Source organism: Haematobia irritans, chromosome 5 (genome assembly GCF_050003625.1).
Source record: "Haematobia irritans isolate KBUSLIRL chromosome 5, ASM5000362v1, whole genome shotgun sequence".
NCBI lineage: Eukaryota > Metazoa > Arthropoda > Insecta > Diptera > Muscidae > Haematobia > Haematobia irritans.
Window position 1 is genome coordinate 38,994,797 of NC_134401.1, and position 23,325 is coordinate 39,018,121.

General features: G+C 27.2%; 1 protein-coding gene across 9 annotated transcripts in view; it reads left to right on the forward strand.

Annotated features, from left to right (window-relative positions):
- Positions 1-23,325, forward strand: part of sm (heterogeneous nuclear ribonucleoprotein L) — a 444,373-nt gene that overhangs the window by 209,640 nt on the left and 211,408 nt on the right. The window lies entirely within an intron of this gene.

The following is a 23,325-nucleotide window of genomic DNA, read 5'->3' on the forward strand; positions in this document are numbered from 1 at the left end:
TAAAATCTAGAAAACAATTCTACAGAAATAAAATTTTGGCAAAATTTTCTATAGAAATAGAATTTTGACAAAATTTTCTGTAGAAATAAATTTTGACAAAATTTTCTATAGAAATAAAATTTTGACAAAATTTTCTGTAGAAATAAAATTTTCTATAGAAATAGAATTTTGACAAAATTTTCTGTAGAAATAAAATTGTGACAAAATTTTCTATAGAAATAAAATTTTGACAAAATTTTCTATAGAAATAAAATTTTGACAAAATTTTCTATAGAAACAAAATTTTGGCAAAATTTTTCTATAAAAATAGAATTTTGACAAAATTTTCTGTAGAAATAAAATTTTGACTAAATTTTCTATGGAAATAAAATTTTGACAAAATTTTCTGTAGAAATAAAATTTTGACAAAATTTTCTATAGAAATAAAATTTTGACGAAATTTTCTATAGAAATAAAATTGTGACAAAATTTTCTATAGAAATAAAATTTTGACAAAATTTTCTATAGAAATAACATTTTGACAAAATTTTCAATAGAAATAAAATTTTTATAAAATTTTCTATAGAAATAAAATTTTGGCAAAATTTTCTATAGAAATAAAATTTTGACAAAATTTTCTATAGATATAACATTTTGATAAAATTTTCTATAAAAATAAAATTTTAACAAAATTTTCTGAAGAAAAAATTTGAAAAAAATTGTATAGAAATAAAATTTAGAAAAAAATATAAAGAAATAAAATTGTGGCAAAATTTTCTATAGAAATAGAATTTTGACAAAATTTTCTATAGAAATAAAATTTTGGCAAAATTTTCTATAGAAATAAAATTTTGGCAAAATTTTCTATAGAAATAGAATTTTGACAAAATTTTCTATAGAAATAAAATTTTGAAAAAATTTTCTATAGAAATAAAGTTTTAACAACATTTTCTATAGAAATAAAATTTTGACAAAATGTTCTATATAAATAAAATTTTGACAAAATTTTCTAAAGAAATAAAATTTTGGCAAAATTTTCTATAGTCATAACATTTAGAAAGATTTCTTCTCCCACTAAATGAATGAGTCCTAGAAAACGTCTGTATGTGTTGAGTGTATTGGCAAATATTCCATTTCTTGGTACCAGTTGACGTATGATTACTATTGTTAAATGAATCATGGGTGCGTATGATCGATGCAATAATCGTACAGCTTGGTCGCAAAGTCACTAAATAGCTGATACTGAAAATTGCATTAAAGAAATATCTTAGGTGATAGGCTTTAATATTCCACATACCTTTGGAATATTTACGATTGAATCGTAAATTAAATATAGTGTGTTTTATATTTTTTTAGCTAGATGTCGTATGACTAATTTTATTTGGATACCATGGGGATGTATTATACATTTAATGACTAATAGTTTCCAAATAGTTAAGTACAGAAGTACTTTATGGTTTTGAGTATAAAATTTTGTTTATATGGAAAAGAATTAAAATCATTTTAAAAAATCATTTCAATTTTGTTTTTGCGTATGCGGATAGATATACAAAACAACAGCAAAGCTGCTTGTGATAGAAATTCTAGATATATCTTTATATTTTGCAGCTTAATTCATTAATTTATTATAATCTCAAGGTACGTATCAATAGCATTAATAGGTTCATCAAAGGAGCGTAGGATTATTACGATTACAATACATATGGATTTTATAGTCCATTAATCAATTATATTGCTAGAGTTTGAAATTTTGATCATCTGAATATCTAGAATATCTGTCATATTTTGATTTTCCAAAATTTCCTTATCATAAGGATTTCAAAATGTTTCTCTAGTTATAATAGGTATTCCGGAAATATTCTCATATTATGAAAGTTATCTCAGTAATTTATTGTAGTCTCAAAGTACCCTGTGACATATTACTAATATTAATAGGTTCATCAAGGGAGCGTATGATTATTATGATTATTATACTTATGGGTTTAGTGTCCATTAAAAAGTTATTTTGATGGAATTCGAAATTCTGATAATCTGAATATTTTGAAGATCTCTCATTTTTAAATTTTCCACAATTTCCTTTTCATAGGAATTTTCAAATTTCTCGCCTATTTTGAAGCTAAATTCATTAATTTATAATAGTCTCAAAATACCCTGTGACGTATTACTAATATTAATAGGTTCATCAAGGGAGCGTATGATTATTACGATTATAATACGCATTAGTCTTTGTATCCATTCGACAATTTCTTACTAGAGTAGGCTTACTTTAAAACAAATTTATATTCTGAGAATCCAAAGTTTGTGGAAATCTCTCATTTTTAGATTTTCCTAAAAAATTTAAAATTTTTCCCTCGCCATAATATATAAATTTACATATAATTTGTGGCAAAATTTATGAACTTCTTAGTTGCATATGTATCTTTCGACTCCATATAGCATAGAGGCAATTAACATTTACATTGTTATAGTTTTATTACCTCAAAATGCAGTTCTTGATGCATTTTGATGAGAAGAGAACGGCAAATGACAATACTACAGCCACTGCTGATGATGCATATGCTAATGTTGCATGGTTGGTTTACATGACTGCCTAGGGTTGCTGCCACTGCCTGATGTTGAGATGATGCTGTTTCTTGCTAGCTTCCATAGTGATTTCTTTTTGTCTGCTCCCCCGCCCGTATTTTGTTTGCTGTGAAGAGTTCTTAATGTTCACACTTAATTTAGGTTTTTTTGCTTGTATTTTTTTTCTCTCGATGTTATTCAAAAACAATGCAGACAGCATTACGACATAGTTGACAATTAAATGTTGCATTAGATTATGCCCCGGTAATATTGCAGCATACACCAGGGCTTGTGGCTGTGGCCTGCAAGTGGCATTCTTTATATCAAGAGAGAGAGAGTTTTGTGGCAAATTTAATTAGCATTAATTGGCACTAAAATGTTTTGCCTTAGATTAAATATTCCTAGAATGAACGAACGAAGGGGGATAGTAGAGGCACAACGTAGGCATGCTATGTGTGTTTGGGGTTAAATGAAATGTGTTGTGCTATTGTTTTGGTTGAGGTGAATAAAAAAATTTGAGGCGTTGAAAATCGAGTAGATTTTATGTAAAACTTAATTTGATAATGAATGCTGCTGCTGCATTTCTAAGAATAAAGCAATTGAGAATTTTTGTAGCTAAAGCAAGGCAAGGGAAACATTTTGTGGACACTTAATTAAGTAGATATGTATACGATATTTTTGTCACAGAAGCCTAATCATAATGACTTTGTCTATAATGGATATTTGAAATATATTTTGGTCCATTTTATTTATGTATATAAAAAAAAAACAAATTTTCTTAAATTTCTGGGCCAATTTATAACGTTAAATCGATAATAAACGTTTACCATCAATCATACGCACCCTGGTCTAAATAAATAATAAAAATCAATAATAGTCATACGCACCCATGGTTCGTAGAATTATGAATAATGATTTAATTCTTTTTCCTTTAATAATTTGTAAATTTTTGCAATTTTCCATTTGCATATCTGAATTCTATTCTATTTCTGGATTAATTAGCGATTATATTTATGGTTAATCGCTAAAAAAAATCTTCTACAAACAATCATACGCACCAATGTCTACATAAAAAACTAAAATCAATATTAGTCATACGTACCCATGTCTTGTTCAATTATTAGTATCGATTACATTCCTTTTGCCATTAATCATTTCCAATTATTATGTATACCCTTTCTTTGAAACTTTAAGGTTTCCATGTGTATATGTGGTGTTTCTATAGTAGACCATGGATCGTATCAGTATTTTCTATTATTGTCACTGAGGCCTAATCAAAACGATTATGTCTATAATGGATATATGAAATATATTTTAGTCAACTTCATATTTATATAAAAAATCGAATATATCGTATATTTTTGGTCTATTTGTCCATAATATTTACGTATAAACGATCAGAATCTTTTACAATTAATCATTCGCACCCTGGTTAAAAAAAAAAAAAACTAAAATTAATATTAGTCATACGCACCCACTTGTTTTCAATGTTCAATAATAATTTGTTGCTTCTTTTGGAACTTTAATAGTTTCAATTTCTTCCTATATCAGACTATGAAGTGCATGAATATTTTCTAATATTGTCAGATATATGAAATATATTTTTGTCAACTTCATATTTATATAAAAAATCGAATATATCGTATATTTCTAGTCCATTTGTCTATAATATTTACGTATAAACGATCAGAATCTTTTACAATTAATCATTCGCACCCTGGTTTTAATAAAAACTGAAATTAATATTAGTCATACGCACCCACAGTTCAATGAATCATAAGCATTGATTTAATTATTTTCCCATTACCAATGTCCAATAAAAATTTGTTGCTTCTTTTGGAACTTTTAAGAGTTTCAATTTCTTCCTATATCAGACTATGGAGTGCATGAGTATTTTCTAATATTTTCAGATATATGAACTATATTTTGGTGAACTTCATATTTATATAAAAAATCGAATATTTCGTATATTTATGGTATATTTGTCCCTAATATTTACGTGTAAATGATCAGAATCTTTTACAATTAATCATTCGCACCCTGGTTTTAATAAAAACTAAAATTAATATTAGTCATACGCAACCACAGTTCATTGAGTCATAAGCATTACTTTAATTCTTTTCCCATTACCAATGTCCAATAATAATTTGTTGCTTCTTTTGGAACTTTAATATTTTCAATTTCCTCCTATATCAGACTATGGAGTGCATGAGTATTTTCTAATATTGTCAGATATATGAAATATATTTTGGTCAACTTCATATTTATATAAAAAATCGAATATATCGTATATCTCTGGTCTACTTGTCCCTAATATTTATGTGTAAACGATAAGAATCTTTTACAGTTAATCATTCGCTCCCTGGTTTTAATAAAAACTAAAATTAATATTAATCATACGCACCCACAGTTCGTTGAGTCATAAGCATTACTTTAATTCTTTTCCCATTAACAATGTCCAATAATAATTTGTTGCTTCTTTTGGAACTTTTAAGAGTTTCAATTTCTTTCTATATCAGACTATGGAGTGTATGAGTATTTTCTAATATTGTCATTAAGGCTTGAAACCTAAATTTTTACCAATAAAGGATATCTGAAATCTATTCTAATCAACTTCATATCTATATATGAAAAACCAATGCCTAAATGACAACTAAAATCAATAGTAGTCATACGCACTCATGGATCGTAGAATCATTAGCATTGATTTAATTATTTTCCCATTATAATTTGTATCATATTTGGGAACTTTGTCTTCATGTTTATATTTTTTTCTTCTTATCACTAAGGCAAAAAGGTTTTTTTTTTCTATAAAGGCTATCAGAAATCTACTCTTATAAACCTCATATTATATTGTATATATCTGGTCTAATTGATCATTATATTTACGTATAAATTATAAGAATCTTTTGCAATTAATCATACGCACATAAATAAACACAAAAATCAATAATAGTCATACGCACCCATGGTTCGTAGATTCATTAGCATTGATTTAATTCGTTTCTATTAATAATTCACAATTATAATATGTGCCTTTTTGGGAACTTTAATATTTCCATTTGGTTCCATGTGTATATGTGATGTTTCTATAACAGACCATGGAACGTATGATTATTATCTATTGTTTTCTCTAATGTATAAAAGTTTTGTTTTTTTTTTCTATAAAGGCTATCTGAAATATATTTGGATCAACTTCATAATTATGTAAAAAAATTATCCTTAATTTCCTATATTTCTGAGCTAATTAGCCATTATATTTACATATAATCGATAAGAATCCTTTATAAATAAACATACGCATCAAGGTCTAAAAAAATAAAATCAATATTAGTCATACACACCCATGGTTTGTAATTTTTTTTTTATTTTCTTTAATAAATTCCTATTATAATTTGTATTTTTGTGGGATTTTACTATGTCCTTTTATTTCCATGTGTATATATGGAGCATATGAATACTTTTTAAAACCATGGAATGTATGAGTATTTTCTATTGTTGTCACTATGACATAAACAACAAATTTTTTTTCTATAATGGATATCTGATCATCATATTTATATGAAAACAAAATACTATTAATTTTTGTATAATTCTGGGTAATTTTTGTATATTTCTGTATTTACGTATAATCGTCAAGAATCTGGTACAAATAATCATACGTATCAAGGTCTAAATAAAAACTAAAATCAATATTAGTCATACGTACCCATGACTTGTGGTATCATTAGTGTTGATTTAATTCTGTTACCATTAACAATTTCCAATTATAATTTATTCTTTGTTTTGAAAACTTCAATATTTCTATTTGTTTCGATGTGTATATGTGGCATCTTTATAGTAGACCATTGAGCGTATGAGTATTTTCTATTGTTGTCACATAAAACAAAAAGGTTTTTTCCTACAATGGATATCTGAAATCTATTTCGATCAACTTTATATTTATATGAAAAACCAAAAAAAAAAATCTGTTCTAATTAACCATTATATCTACGTATAGTCGATAAAAAGCATTTATAATTAAGCATACGCACCAAGGTCTGACAAAAAACTAATATCAATATTAGTCATACACACCCATGGTTTGTAAACTCTTTTTCCCATTAACAATTTCCTATTATAATTTCTATCTTTTTTGGAATTGTACTAATTGCATTTTTTTCATGTGTACTTTCTACCACCTTAGAGTGTACGAGTATTTTCTATTGTTAAGGCATAAAATAAAAAGTTTTTTCTACAATGGATATTTGAAATCTATGCTGATCAACTTCATATTTATAGGTAAAACAAAAAAATCTTAATTTCTGTATACTTCTGGTTTAATTAGCCATTTTATTTACATATAATCGATAAGAAGCTTTTACAGATAATCATACGCACCAAAGTCTAAATAAAAATTAATAATAGTCATACGCAACCAAGTCTAAATAAAAATTAATAATAGTCATACGCAACCATGGCTTGTGGAAACATTAGATTTTATTGTGTTCGCATTAACAATTTCCTATTAGAAGTTATAAATTTTTTTTGGGTATTTTATTATATCCATATGTTTCCATGTGTTTTTGTGGTGTATGGGTATTTTGTTTTGTTGTCACTGAGGCATAAAACTGAACTGAAATCGATTCTGATCAACTTCATATTTACATGACAAAAATTCTTAATATTTGTATATTTCTTGGTATTTACGTATAAACAATCAGAAGGTTTTTTTACAAACAATAATACGCATCAATGCCTACATAAAAACTAAAATCAATATCAGTCATACGTACCCGTATTTTGTACAATCATTAGCATTTTCTCATGAGCAATTTCCAATTATGATTTGAATTGTTTTTTTTTTGGAATTTTAATTTTTTTATAAAAAAGAACCAACGCCCTTAATTTTTGTATATCTCTGGTTTAATGAGCCATTATATTTACGTATAATCGATAAGAAGCTTTTACAGATAATTATACGCACCAAGGTCTAACTAAAATCAATATAAGTCATACGCACCATTGACTTGTAGAAACCTTAACATTGATTTAATTCCTCTTCCCATTATAATTGCTTCCAAGGTAGCAATTATAATTCCAATTATAATTGCTACCTTTTCTTAAAAATTTATTTTTCATTTAGTCTCCATATTATTTGTGCTTTTCCTAGACATTTCTAGTCATTTCACAAATTATTAACCTCACAGTCCTTCGATGTCCATAGTTATATATTTTTAATCTATCATTGCTTGATATTTTATTTATTATACTATTATTATTATTATTTATTATACTAATGGCTAAAATTGTGTTTTGTTATTGCATTGTTCTTTGCCAACATTTTCTTGTCCATGCAATGTTTCTCTTTTTGTTTAGCAACGGATTTATTAAATATTATTACATTGTCCTTTCACCAAGATTATTTCCGCTAAAAGTCACGTTCATAATTATAGTCTGAAAAAAGGTTATTATCAATGGCGGGAATGACTGGCCTCTCGTAATATATAACTGGTGTTATTTGATCCTTTATCCTTTTACACATTTCTATTTTAATTGTTCTTCTATTTTCTGTTTTGCTAAAGATTTGCTTATGTATTTCATTGTTTTTGAATTATATTTATAGCAAAGAGACAAGAACAAAAAAATTATAAAACAAGGGTTGCATAAGGAATAAACCCTTCGTGAATTTATATGGAAGAATTTCTCAAAGAAATTTTAAGATTTCTTCTGTAGCCCATAAACCATAGATGTTTACTTTGCTTGGAACAATTTTAAGGGTTCTTCACTAGTCCTAAAACCAAAGAGAGTTTCCTTTTAGAAGCAATTTGAAGATTTCTTCAATAGTCTCAAACCCGTAGAGGTCTATTGTTTTGGCCTTAATTACCTTCAGAATATTTGCAATATGTCGAATAGTTAATTCGTTATTATTGATAAACTCAGTTACCATAAATACGGTGATGTATACGTATTATTAATTTCTCATGGAATAGGTGATGTATACGTATCATAAACTTGTCAAGGAATAGGTGACATATACCTGTTATTAATTTCTCATGGAATAGGAGACGTATACGTATTATTAATTTCTGATGGAGTAGGTGGCGTATACGTGTTATTAAATTGTTATGGGCTAGGTGTCGTATGGGTAATTATGATGAGAATGTATTAAGAAACTTTCAGTTGCCCCATAAATGAACAGTAAGATGTGTTATTATCATTTATTATAGGTGTGGATTGTTTTCAAACGGGAACCCATAATTGTTTGGGTTAGTTCTTTGTTTTTCAATAATTAGACCATAGTAACGAACCCTTCCATTTTTTATAATAAAATTCATTCATTGGTTTATCACGAAGCTAGGCATAGAACATTTTTGGAGTTTTTGCAAAAATAATCTACCAAAATTTGAAGAAAATTTTACCAAACATTAAGCAAATTAAAAAAAAGAATAATTTAAAGTTTTTGATCAAATTTTTGTGTCTTTTCTTCGAAAGAAAAGTTTTGTTATATTATTTTAAAAGTTTATCTCAGTATTTGCAATATTATGATCTTTATTTAAAATTTTATTTCTATAGAAAATTTTGTCAAAATTGTATTTCTATAAAAAATTTCCCAAAATTTTATTTAAAAAAACTTCCCAAAATTTTATTTCTATGAAAATTTTGTCAAAATTTTATTTCTATGGAAAATTTTGTCAAAATTTTATTTCCATGGAAAATTTTGTAAAAATTTTATTTCAATAGAAAGCTGCTTAGTTGGAGAGGATTGTTTTGTAAAATCGACCAAAACGTCATGAATTCTACCAATCTAACAAACAGTAAACAATCGACAATTTTTTAGCAGAATTTTACCAACTGTGACAACCGTGGTACCTTGTGACGTATTACTAATTTTAATAGGTTCATAAGGGGAGCGTATGACTATTACGATTATAAAATTATAACTTTGGCATCGAACTGAAGACTAAAATATAAAAAAAAAGTATAATAGAACTTACATAATTGTGAAAATCCAGAACAGTCTTCCCAATACTACGAAATACATCCATCTTTCCAAAATTTTGTAACTGTTCAGACTTTCGAAAACTTTTCAACGCCAAACAGATACTAGCCCTAAAGGTTTTCTAGTCTCTTACTCTTTCGTAAATTATTTTTTGAGTGTTGGTCATACTCGATACTTTAGTGACTCAGTCTGTGACTTACCCTTGGAATCGCAGGAGAATAGAGATAAAGTTTGAGCCGATCTGCACTAAAGGTTTCTTGACTTGTCGCTGGTGCGATTTTCTTAGTTCACATATTAATCTCTGCTTAGTATGTTTTAAATGGATTTCTCTCTCTCATTTGTCATCAAATCTTTCGTTTCTGTGCACCTTGACGTATACGTATTTTCTTGTCTGTTCTCCTAGTCATATACGTACTTTTAATTTTTGTTCTTTGTACCGTATACGTGATATTAATTGGTTTTATAACTCTTGTGGATTGGATAGCGTACGCTTTATATTTTATAATTTGTTTTTGTCATGGTGATAGATTATTGTTTGGAAATCTTAAGGAAATTAAAAGAAGTGCTTGGCTAAACAAGTTGGCTTTATTCATTATAGTCCATATTTAATCCCTCTGTCTAGATATTGCTCTGGGTGACTTCTTGCACTGATGTCGTGAATGTGAATCAACTAATTTGCACACAAAATGCCACTGCAGGCATCAAATACCCTAAAAACTTTGTCCACGATGTGGGGCAAAATAGAAACAAAGATACTGGGGAAAACTCGTACAATTGAAGAAAACAACTTTTTAAACCACCTCTAAACATCAGGCGTATTGCTACAAAGAATTTTTAAGATGCTCTTGTTTTTTTCTTTTCTTGCATAGTGAATCATCTGCTGCATAAACTTGGGTGTTGTTTGGAAGAGTTCAGGGTCTTTAAGTTGCTAGATAACTTTTGAATTGTGGCAAGCGTTCTTGTTTTTTCGTTTTTTTTTTTTTTTGCCACTAGCATTGGGTTTTTGTTCATGGGTAGGAAAGTAGAAAATATCTAAGTTACGCATCAGGTTCTATTTTGTTTAAATAAAAGTTTACAAGGAAATGAAATAGATAGCAAACCTTGAAATTGAAATTATCTTTCGGATCGTAAACCAATTAAAGAAAAGAAAATTTAATTAAATACTGGAAAAACAGCACAACAAATTATCGTTGCCTTAATTTCCTGTTGAAAGTACTCTAGTTTCCAGATCGCCTTGAAAGTTCAAATGTCACTAATTTTCCACCATGTTGTATAAGTGTTATTAATTATTGTGCATGGTAGCGTATAAATAATAATAATTTAACTCATCCCTGGAACCCCCATAGAAGTATAAATTAAAAAATGTTGAAGGGATTATAGATTCGGTATTCAAATTCAAAACTGTTGAGAGATATGCAAATTTGGGTAACTACTAGTGGTGCAAAATTACGAGGTGCTTTACAAATTTTCTATAGAAACACAAATTTGGACAAAATATTGTATAGAAATAAAATTTTGCAAAAATTGTCTATCGAAATAAAATTTAGACCACAATTTTCTATGAAAATAAAATTGTTGAGAAAATTTTCTATAGAAATAAAATTTTGCCGAAATTTTCTAAAGAAATAAAATTTTGACAACTTTTTCTGTAGAAATAAAATTTTAACAAAATTTTCTATAGAAGTAAAATTTTGACAAAATTTTCTATAGAAATAAAATTTTGACAAAATTTTTCTATAGAAATAAAATTTGTCAAAATATCTATAGAAATACATTTTTGCAAAAAATTTCTATAAAAATAAATTTTTGACAAAATTTTCTATGGGAATAAAATCTTGACAAAATTTTCAATAGAAATAAAATTTGCAAAAATTCTATACAGAAATAAAATTTTGCAAAAATTTTCCATAAAAAAAATTTTGACAAAATTTTCTATGGGAATAAATTTTTGTCAAAATTTTCAATAGAAATAAAATTGGGACATTTTCAATAGAAATAAAATTTGGAGTATATTTTCTATGAAAATAAAATTTTGACCAAATTTTCTTTAGAAATAAAATTTTGTCAAAGTTTTCTATAGACAAAAAATGTTGGCAAAATTTTCTATAGAAATAAAATTGTGACCAAATTTTCTATAGAAATAACATTTGACAAATTTTTCTATAGAAATAAAATTTTGACAAAATTTTCTATAGAAATAAAATTTTGATAAAATTTTCTATAGAAATAAAATTTTGACAAAATTCCCTATAGAAATAAAATTTTGACAAAATTTTCTATAGAAATAAAATATTGACAAAATTTTCTATAGAAATCAAATTTTGAAAAAAATTTCTATAGGAATAAAATTTTGACAAAATTTTCTATAGAAATAAAATTTTGACAAATTTTTCTTTAGAAATAAAATTTTGACAAAATTTTCTATAGAAATAAAATTTTATCAAAATTTTCTATAGAAATAAAATTTGGACAACATTCCTATAGAAATAAAATTTGAAGAAATTTTCTGTGAAAATAATATTTTGACAAAATTTTCTTTAGAAATAATATTTTGAGAAAATTTTCTATGAAAATAAAATTTTGACAAAATATTCTTTAGAAATAAAATTTTGACTGCACTTTCAATAGAAATAAAATATGGACAAAATTTTCTATAAAAATAAAAATTTTGAGAAAATTTTCTATGAAAATAAAATTTTGAAAAAATTTTCTTTAGAAATAAAATATTGACCAAATTTTCTATAGAAATTAAATATGGACAAAATTTTCTATGAAAATAAAATTGTGACAAAATTTTCTTTAAAAATAAAATTTTGACAAAGTTTTCTATAGAAAAAAATGTTGGCAAAATTTTCTATAGAAATAAAATTTTGACAAAATTTTCTATAGAAGTCAAATTTTTACAAAATTTTCTATAGAAATAAAATATTGACCAAATTTTCTATAGAAATAAAATTTTGACAAAATTTTCTATAGTAATAAAATTTTGAGAAAATTTTCTATGAAAATAAAATTTTGACAAAATTTTCTTTACAAATAAAATTTTGACAAAATTCTCTTTACAAGTAAAATTTTGACAATGTTTTCTATAGAAAAAAATTTTGGCAAAATTTTCTATAGAAATAAAATTTTGACACAATTTTCCATAGAAATTTTGACAAATTTTAACAAAATTTTCTATAGAAGTAAAATATTGACCAAATTTTCTATAGAAATAAAATTTTGACCACATTTTCTATAGAAATAAAATCTTGACAAAATTTTCTATAGGAATACAATTTTGAGAAAATTTTATATAAAAATAAAATATTGACCAAATTTTCTATAGAAATAAAATTTTGACAAAATTTTCTTTAGAAATAAAATTTTGACAAAATTTTCTATAGAAATAACATTTTGCAAAATTTTCTGTAGAAGTCAAATTTTAATAAAATTTTCTAAAAAATAAAATATTGACCAAATTTTCTATAGAAATAAAATTTTGACAAAATTTTCTATAGAAATAAAATTTTGCAAAAATTTTCTATAGAAATAAAATCTTAAAAAAATTTTCTATAGGAATAAAATCTTGACAACATTTTCAATAGAAATAAAATATGGACAAAATTTCCTATAGAAATAAAATTTTGACAAAATTTTCTATAGAAGTCAAATTTTGACAAAATATTCTATAGAAATAAATGTCAATTTTTTTCAAAATTATCTATAGAAATAGATTTTTTATAAAATATTCTATAAAAAAAATTTGACAAAATTTTTTATAGAAATAAAATTTTGTAAAAATTTTTGATAGAAATAAAATTTTTTGCTATAGGAATAACATTTTGACAAAATTTTCAATAGAAATAAAATTTGGACAAAAATTTGCTATAGAAACAAAATTTGTAGAAAATTTTCTATGACAATAATAATATTTGGACAACATTTTCTATAGATAAACAATTTTGACAAAATTTTCTATAAAAAAAAATTACAACATTTTCTATAGAAATACATTTTCTATAAAAAACATTTACTAAATTTTCTATAGAAATAAAATGTTGCAAAATTTTTCTATAGAAATAAAATTTTGCAAAAATTTTTATTGAAATAAAATTTTGAAAAAAATTTCTATACAAATAAAATTTTAACAAAATTTTCTATAGAAATACAATTTTGACAAAATTTTCTATAGAAATAAAATTTGGGCAAAATTGTCTATAGTAATAAAATTTAGACAAAATTGTCTATAGAAATAAAATAAAATTCTTTATTTTGCCAAGCTTGAGATCTATTTGTTTTTATTTTTAATTCATCCGTCCTAATATTTCGCAATTTTCGTTGAATTGCTTCATCAGAGGTGTATGATCTATAAACATTTTTTACATTTATTATAATATTAATTAATTAAAATTGCGAAATATTAGGACGGATGAATTAAAAATAAAAACAAATAGATCTCAAGCTTGGCAAAATAAAGAATTTTATTTAAACTGAAAAAGATCGAACAAGAAACAAAATAAATCAAGAAAAAAATATAGAAATAAAATATTGACAAAATTTTCTATAGAAATAACATTTTGACAAAATTTTCTATGGGAATAAAATCTTGACAAAATTTGCAATATAAATAAAATTTGGACAACGTTTTCTATAGAAATAAAATTTTGACAAACTTTTCTATAGAAATAAAATTTTCTAAAGAAATAAAATTTTCTAAAGAAATAAAATTTTGACAAAATTTTCTATAGAAATAAAATTTTGACAAAATTTTCTATAGAAATAAAATTTTGATAAATTTTTCTATAGAAATAAAATTTTGACAAAATTTTCTATAGAAATAAAATTTTACAAAATTTTCTATAGAAATAAAATTTTGACAAAATTGTCTATAGTAATAAAATTTAGACAAAATTGTCTATATTAATAAATGTTTGCAAAAATTTCCTGTAGAAATAAAATATGGTCAACATTTTCTTTAGGAATAAAATTTTGACAAAATTTTCTATTTTTTTAAATATTTTTTGTTATCTATTGCAGTTAGAATTTTTATATTTCATATTTCCTTCATTGTAACTATCCATTATGATTTAAATGTGTTTTAGACAATCCGTCATCAGTGCCAGCGATTAGGTTGTATATTCTCGACATAATAGAAACGAATGTGGAGGATATTATGTTGGTGAGAACTTGGTTTCGAAACACAAAAAAACTGGCAGGTGGCTTTGTGTTGCAATACATTTTGATATATGTACCTGCTGCATTATTTTAAAAACCTCCGGTTTGTTTCGATCGCGTTTTTTTCTGCTTCTATGGTGGACAAAGTTTTCGTAGATTTTTCTTACAGCTCTGCGGATTTTGTTATTGTTCATATTTTGTCCATGAAGTTTCCCATCGTTATTTGTAGTGATTTTCTGGTTGTTGTTGTCAGTGTGTTTTCCTTCATTACCTAATAGCTAAGTGTTTTTGAGATAACTGGAGTTTAGTCCGCTAGTGGATTATGCAGTGAGAGAAATTTGGGTAGATAGATTGTGGACAATTTAATGAGTTGTTGTTCGATTCAGTGATTTTTAAAAATTAAATAATGTCCAAAATGTCAACATAAAAAAAAAAATTAAATAATATTTCTTGGACCAGGATTTTAAAATTTCGCTTTGATATTATTTTTTTATATTATTTTTTAGATATATTTTTATGTTATATTTTTTTATTATTTTTTTTATATTATTTTTATGTTATTTCTTTCACATTTTATTTACCGTGTAGTTTATGTGTGTTTGAATTTTAAATTGCTGCTGCATTTAGCCTGATTTATATGCTCGACTTAAATGTTGTTTTTATCTGGTTATTTCTTTTTTTTGTCTCTCCATTTTTATGAAATTTTTCACAAGCCCCCCAAGCATTCAAAGATCTATTTGAAGTAAAGCTGTTTTTGATTTTGATTTTATGCAACATCATGGCACATGTCTTTAAAAAAATTGTAATGTTAATGTTGCCCCAGTATGTGACTGTGACTCTGTGCTGTAACTCTGAAATGGTTGTCTTCATAACGACGATTGAATTGAGTTTTTTGGTCGTTTCATGTTTGCGTTGCGATATGGAGATATGACCATATTTAAAGACACTTTATTGCAACACCATATGCCTTGGAAGCCGAGTGAGAGCTACGGCCAATGAACTAAGTACTCTATTGATGCTAATCATTGCGTAATGAAGATAAGATTTCTCAATGACAAAATACTGGGAGTTTTTTGGTTTTCTTGAAATGGGGAAAATTTCCAATTTCCAAAATTGCAATATTCGAGAGCCATTGTAGGCATGTCCGATTTGCGGAAGAAGGTTTATGGGTTCTAGGTCAAACCCGGTGAACCAAAACCATCACCGATTGTTGGGTTTGTCGAAAATCCTTTTTCTGTGAACCGGTGTATTGAATGCCTCAATAACCGGTTTTCGGTTTTTGTGATTTCACTTCAAATACAAGTAGTTAGATCCGGGTAATATGTTAAACTGCTACAAAAAACACTTGCAACTGTGATCGTTTTTTTTCATTTAAAATCGAATTATCCCTTTTGCGATGTATCGGTAGAACCGGTGTTTTTTACGCTTCAAAAACCGGTATACGGTTTTTGTGCTATCAATTGAAATTGTCAATTCAAACCCAAATATAGGCAGTTAGATCTGTGTATTGAACTGCTGCAAAGAGTATGAAAATCGGTGGATCGGTTTATCATTTTACACCGATTGTCCCTGTTTTGAACCGCTGTTTTCAAGGCTTCAAAAACCGGTATTCGGGTTTTATGGCCTCAATGCAATGCCAAATACAGACAGTTAGATTCGGTTAATAAACTGCTACAAAAAATACCCTTGTAGAGTATCAAAACCGGTGGATCGCGTTAACTTCTTACGTCTGTTAAAAATTTCCATTGGAGATGAACCGGTTTAGCAAGGCCTTCAGGTTTCGGATGTTTGTGATCAAAATCTGTGGACCATTTTATCTTCTTACATCGTCGACCGGTTTATATATTTACACCGATTATTGGTTTTCTCAAAACCGGTGAACCGGTAGAACTGATGTTTTTAAAGCTTAAAGAACCGGGTTCCTGTTTGGGTAAACAGGTAAAACCGCTGTTGTCAAGGCTTCAAAAACCGGGTTTCGATTTTTGTGATGTCAACATAAAATTGCCAGTTTATTGGCAAATATAGGCAGTTATAACGAGCAATAAAATACTTAAAAAAACAGTGTTTCATATTACGCGTTTTGGTGAATTTTGGGAAAACCCGTTTGCACCGGTAATACCGGTTATTTGTTTAAAAACTCGTCCTCCAAAAAGTTAAGAAAATAGTCCGAGTTTTTAGAACAGAGAAAAGCTGAGTTTTTTTTTAGATCACACTGGCTCTCTCTGAATATCGGGGCGTTATCTCCCCTCGGTAATCCTGGTGATTCTGAGTGTTTAAGGGAGTTTCTAAATATGTTCACACATAGAGGGATTCCGTTCGCTGTCGGTTTTAAGAATGAAGGACGTTTATCTTTTAGCTAACTACAGAATCGGGTAGGATGAGAGAGAAAATCACAATGGTCATCACCATACCTAACCTACGCTTATTTGTCCTTTTTTTAAGTGATTTAAGTTCCAGATTTTATGAGATTTTCTTTCACAGCATACATTAAAGGTTTGGTATGTTCTCCATCTGACTGCCATTAAAAAAATCCATATTAAGGCATTGAAATCTTGACTTCTTATTTCTTGGGCACATGTGTTGCCTTTGCCATTTTTTGCTCATTTATAGCAAAAAACTCCATAAACTCCATAGACCATGGCCATTGAAATTCAACGAAAGACGAGTGAGAGCATTACTACACAGATGGGTGAATATTTTTTTTTTACTTCAAAATGTACAGTGGTTAATAAAATTTTAATATGTTTGCGAAATTATATTAAAATTTTTAGTTTTAACATTAAAATGTTTCCTGGTACCAAATCAATTTTTTATAAAAAAAAATAAATAAAAGAATAATAAATGGACACACCAACTCTAATTTAATTTACATAAATAAAATGAAAAAAAGGACTAAAACTACTTTGCACACATAAGCATGTATTTGTTTTTCTAAATGCCAAAAAGTTGGTTATTCATGTTGTATAATCAATTTTTTCATATTAATTCATATAAAGTTTCAAATTTTAATTTGATCGAGCTACTTTTAATTGTGGAAACATTACTTCAAACTTTCAAATATCTCCAAAATAACTTTGCACACATACAAATATTTGTGATTTTATAAATTCGCAAAGGTTAATAAGAAATGTGGAAAGAAGTTTATATTCCTAATAATTCATAGGGTCGTAAAATTTGATGTTTTTGGGATTAAGAATATATCGCAACTCTTAGACAATTTTCTTAGTTTTTATGTTTGCCTTAAAATCGATGTTTAAATTTGTGCCACGATGTCCATTCATTATTCTGACTATATGGAAATGGACAGATATTTCTATAATTTAACTTACCTAAATAAATTGAAAAAAATTAAAACCTACCTTGCACACATGTGGGAGCATTTGTTTTTCTAAATGCCCAAAAGTTGGTTATTCATGCAGTATAAGCAGTGTTTTCATATTAATTCATATAAAGATTCAAATTTTAATTTGATCGAGCTACTTTTAATATTGCTTCAAATATTAATATTACTTCAAATTTTGAATATATCCAAAAGAACTTTGCACACATCGAAATATTTATGGTTTTATAAATTCGCAAAGGTTAGTAAACAATGAGATAAGAAATTTAATTTCCTAATAATTCATACTTAATCCTACTAACAAATTTGATGTTTGTAGGATTAAGTTTATAGCCAAACTCTTGGATAATTTTCTTAGTATTTTTGTTTGCCTCAAAATCGATGCCTAATTTTTTGGATTAATTATATAGCCAAACTCTTGGATATTTTCTCAGCATTTTTGTTTGCCTCAAAATCGATGCCTAATTTTGTGCCATGATGTCCATTCATTATTCTGACTATATGAAGATGGACAGACCATCTCTAATTTAATTTACATAAATAAACTGAAAAAAGAACTAAAATTACTTTGCACATATGAGCAAGAATTTGTTTTTCTAAATGCCAAAAGGTTGGTTATTCATGTAGTATAAGCAGTTTTTTTCATATTAATTCATAAAAATTTTCAAAATTTAATTTCATCGAGCTACTTTTAATATTGGAAACATTACTTCCAACTTTGAATATCTCCAAAATAAATTTGCACACATAGTAATAATTGCTGTTTTATAAATTTGGATTGGTTGGTGACGGACGGATGGAGAGCCGATAAATTTAAATAAACATTTTTTTGTTTTTGTTTTGTGTGGTTCGTAAACCGGCTGTCTTAGGTGAGATTAGACTATTTTATTCATTTTCTGTGAAGTTTCCATGAAGAAAGTTCCTCACACATAATGGATTTTTAGTATTTCTAAATTATTGATCCTTAACCATCTATGTCCTACGCAAGAAATTGCAATATCAATTCATTTTCAATTTTTGTAACGACTTTATATATTGACTATCGCGAACGAAATGGTTGCACACATTGACATTTTTTCCTTTATGTTAGTCTACTTCGTTAGACACTTAGATCTCTTATAATAAGTTTTTAATATCAATTAATATTTTGTGGTATTTTTTGCCATGAGAACTCGGTTAAACATTTTAACACAAGGTCAGACGGACGGGCGGACCAAGATCCTATAAATTTATTTTGTAATATTTTGTTTTCTGAATGTACATTAATTTGTATCATTTGAGCCACCGTTACGTACTTCTCCAGAGTTTTTTTTTTTTTTTTTAATTTCTTTTGGAATTTTCCTCCCAACTCCAACTCCTGCGACTAGGCCTCATCTGTGTCAGTAATATAAGTTTGGTTGTATTCCATAACAGAGAATGCCTGCGTCCTCGTAGTGTACATTTTTAATGAGTTCATTGCGTCCGTTGGAAGTCCAATAATTGTAGATATTGCCAAAAAAACAACGATAAGCGTGATAGTAGGCAGTTGGTTTTTATGGTGTTGAGATTGTATGAGGAAAAGATGACAGTTGCTTCTTTTCTGATAGATAGGGATGACAGTGAGGATTTTTTTTTTATAAAAATGGTATAAAAAAATTAACCTCAGGAAATTTAAAGGGAATTTTTATTAATCACAATGTCCTAGTCCAAATGTTCAGTTATTTTTTAAGCAGTCATCCATGCCATCTCTCTCGGCATCCCTTTCGATTTCGGTATTGCCTGTATTGGTGTTGATTTTTTAACAATGTTGTTAAACTGTTTAATGTTTTAATGTTTCTATATAGTTCACACAAAACACTTTTCACTCTTCTGTACAGCTTGTCCCATAAAATTACCACCCCTCCCAGCCCAATATTGAATAGTCCTAAAAGAAGTCCCCTTTAAGAATCCTGCCTACTACTTTCTTATTAAAAAAAAAAACTTTTACAGTATTAATAGCAACGACAAAATACGAAAGGACAAATAATGGTCGGAGTTTTTCTTGTCGGGCCGACATTTATTGCCAACTTTGTTTTTTTTATGACTTTTGTAGCAAGTGTTGGAGGTTTTGAGAAATACTTTCTGTTTATCGTTAATGTTGTCTGTGACCAACATTATTTCATTGTAAATGCGAAAAGAGAAAACAAGGAGACATTTTATTTCTATAACTAAAAGTGGGTAAATGTGGGTTAAAGTATGATGCTTCAGTACACCTACGTTGAGTTGCCTTTACAAGTGGGTGTAGTCTTTGTGACCAGACAGCATGGCGTTGTGCAAAGTTGTTTCAAACATCTTTTGATTCTTCCAATACTCTGGTGCTTTTTGCAAACTTCGGTTTGATTTTCATTTACACCCACATTAAGAGCCAGCCATAAATTATTTGTATATCCTAATTAGTAGGTGTTTAAAGGTACGCACCACCCACCACCACTGGTAGATTTTAGTGATTTATAGTCGTCAATTAGGAAATAAATGCAGAATTGATGTAAGCAAAAGTATAGGAATACTTTGGTATAGTATGTATATAATGATGATGACGATAATAGAGCGTAAAAGATATAGGAATAAAATATGGATATGCTTTGTATTTACTCAGTATATTGAAATGGAATTGTATTAAGTGAGAATTGAAGATTTTATTGATTTTCAAAGCGGTTTTCCTTAAGGAATGTGCGCACACACAAAGAAATTTTAGTATTTCTGAAACATTTATCCAGCAGACTCTATGTCCTACTAAAAGATGTGCCATATCAATTCTCTTTCAGTTTCGATAACGACTTTATATACATGGGTCAATTATAAAATATGTCCAAAGAAACGGTTGCACACATTGAGAGTTTTTCGATGATGTTTGTCTACATGGATAGATAGTTTAAAATCGTTTAATAATCTTTTAATATTATTTAAAATTCTGCAAATATTTTTAACTGAGAATTCTTTAAATGAGAATAGAAGATTTTATTGATTTTCAAAGCGGTTTTCATTAAGGGTCGTCCGCACACACAAAGGAATTGTAGTATATCTGAAACATTTATCCAGCATAGTGTATGTCCTACTAAAATATTTTCCATATCAATTCTCCTTCAGTTTCGGTAACGACTTTATATATAGGTCAATTATAACTTTAAAATATGGTCAAAGAAATGATTGCACAAGTTGACTATTTTTCGTTTATGTTTGTCTACAGTTTTAATAACAATTTGAATTTTGCAATATTTTATCCTGAGAAACCATTTTTAACGGATTTTTAATATCAATAAAAATTTTTTAATAGTTTTTCCTAAGAAAATTAAAAGAATTTGAAGTAAGGATAGAAGGTTTTATGAATTTTCCGCACACACAAAGGAATTTTTGTATTTCGGAAGAGTTTATCCAGGACAATCTCTATCCTACTCTTAGATTTGTAATATCAATTTTCTTTCAGTTTCGATATAGACATTATATATATGGGTCAATTATAACTTTAAAAATAAGACCAAAGAAATGGTTGCACACATTGAGAGTTTTTAATTTATGTTTGTCTACATGGATAGATAGTTTAAACTCGTTTAATAATCTTTTAATATCAATTAAAATTCAGCAAATATTTTTAAGTGAGAATTCTTTAAGTGAGAATAGAAGATTTTATTGATTTTCAAAGCGGTTTTCCTTAAGGGTCGTCCACACACACAAAGGAATTTTAGTATTTCTGAAACATTTATCCAGCGGACTCGTATGTCCTACTAAAAGATTTTCCTTATCAATTCTCCTTCAGTTTCGGTAATGACTTTATATATAGGTCAATTATAACTTTAAAATATGGCCAAAGAAATTAAAGGAATTTGAAGTAAGGATAGAAGGTTTTATGGATTTTTCGGACGATTTCCATTAAGGTTAAGCACACACAAAGGATATTTAGTATTTCGGTAGTATTTATCTAGGACACTCTCTATCCTACTCTTAGATTTGTAATATCAATTCTCCTTCAGTTTCGATAACAACTTTATATACATGGGTCAATTATAAAATATGTCCAAAGAAACGGTTGCACACATTGAGAGTTTTTCGTTTGTGTTGGACAGACAGTTTGAACTCATTTAATAAATTTCTAATATCAATTAAAATTCTGCAATACACACACACAAAGAAAATTTTTCGTTTATGTTTGTCTACATGGACAGACAGTTTAAATTCGTTTAATAAATTTCTAATATCAATTAAAATTCGGCAATATTTTTAACTGAGAATCCACTTTTAATAAAGTTTATTCCAAGAAAATGAAAAGAATTTTCTTTAAGTGAGGAGAGAAGATTTTTAATGACTTTCAGAGCGGTTGTCATTAAGTAAGTGGTGCACACACAAAGGAATTTTAGGATTTCTGAAACATTTATCCGGCGGACTCTATGTCCTACTAAAAGATGTGCCATATCAATACTCTTTCAGTTTCGATAACGACTTTATATACATGGGTCAATTATAGAATATTATAAAATATGTCCAAAGAAACGGTTGCACACAAAGAAAATTTTTCGTTTATGTTCGTCTACATGGATAGATAGTTTAAACTCGTTTAATAAACGTTTAATATCAATTAAAATTCGGCAATATTTCTAACTGAGAATCCAATTTTAATAAATTATCAAATTATTCATAAAAAGAAATGATTTATGTTGCAAATATTCTTTTTATTTCACACCCTTTCCACAGGTATTTTTAGGAGTTCCTTGAACCTTTCGCAGTTTTATGCCATTTTATTTTAATTTTCTACATCAATTCCATTTCTATGCAATCGCTCCCATTTGTATTTTAGGACCACTAGGCGTATAAGTACTCCTAATAGAACCATTCCTAATCACCTTGGCGTATACTTAATGGGCTGGCGTTTTAAAAGAGTCCATAGAGGCGTATGATTTATGTTATAACAATTTCTAGACAATTTTTAAAATGATATCATAAATAATCAGTTTTGGTTTTCATTGGATTTTGTTGGCGAAAAATTAAGGGACTGTTACGAAGTATGAAGTGAAAAAAAACTGGTGAAATTATCATTTTATTCTTGCAAAAAATTACAGCCTTGTCCTTAGCATCTCCATGGTTCATGGGACCGTATAATTTATATTTGAAATATTCTCTTTGTTCTACTGACTTTGCATAGATATTTTTGGAGTTCGTTGAACCTTTCGTAGTTATACGCTATTTGATTTCAATAATATTTTTTATTTTAGTTTTTTTTTTAACCGAGCTGAATTGCCTCTATTTGTATTTTAGGACCACAAGGCGTATAAGTACTCCTAATAGAACCATTCCT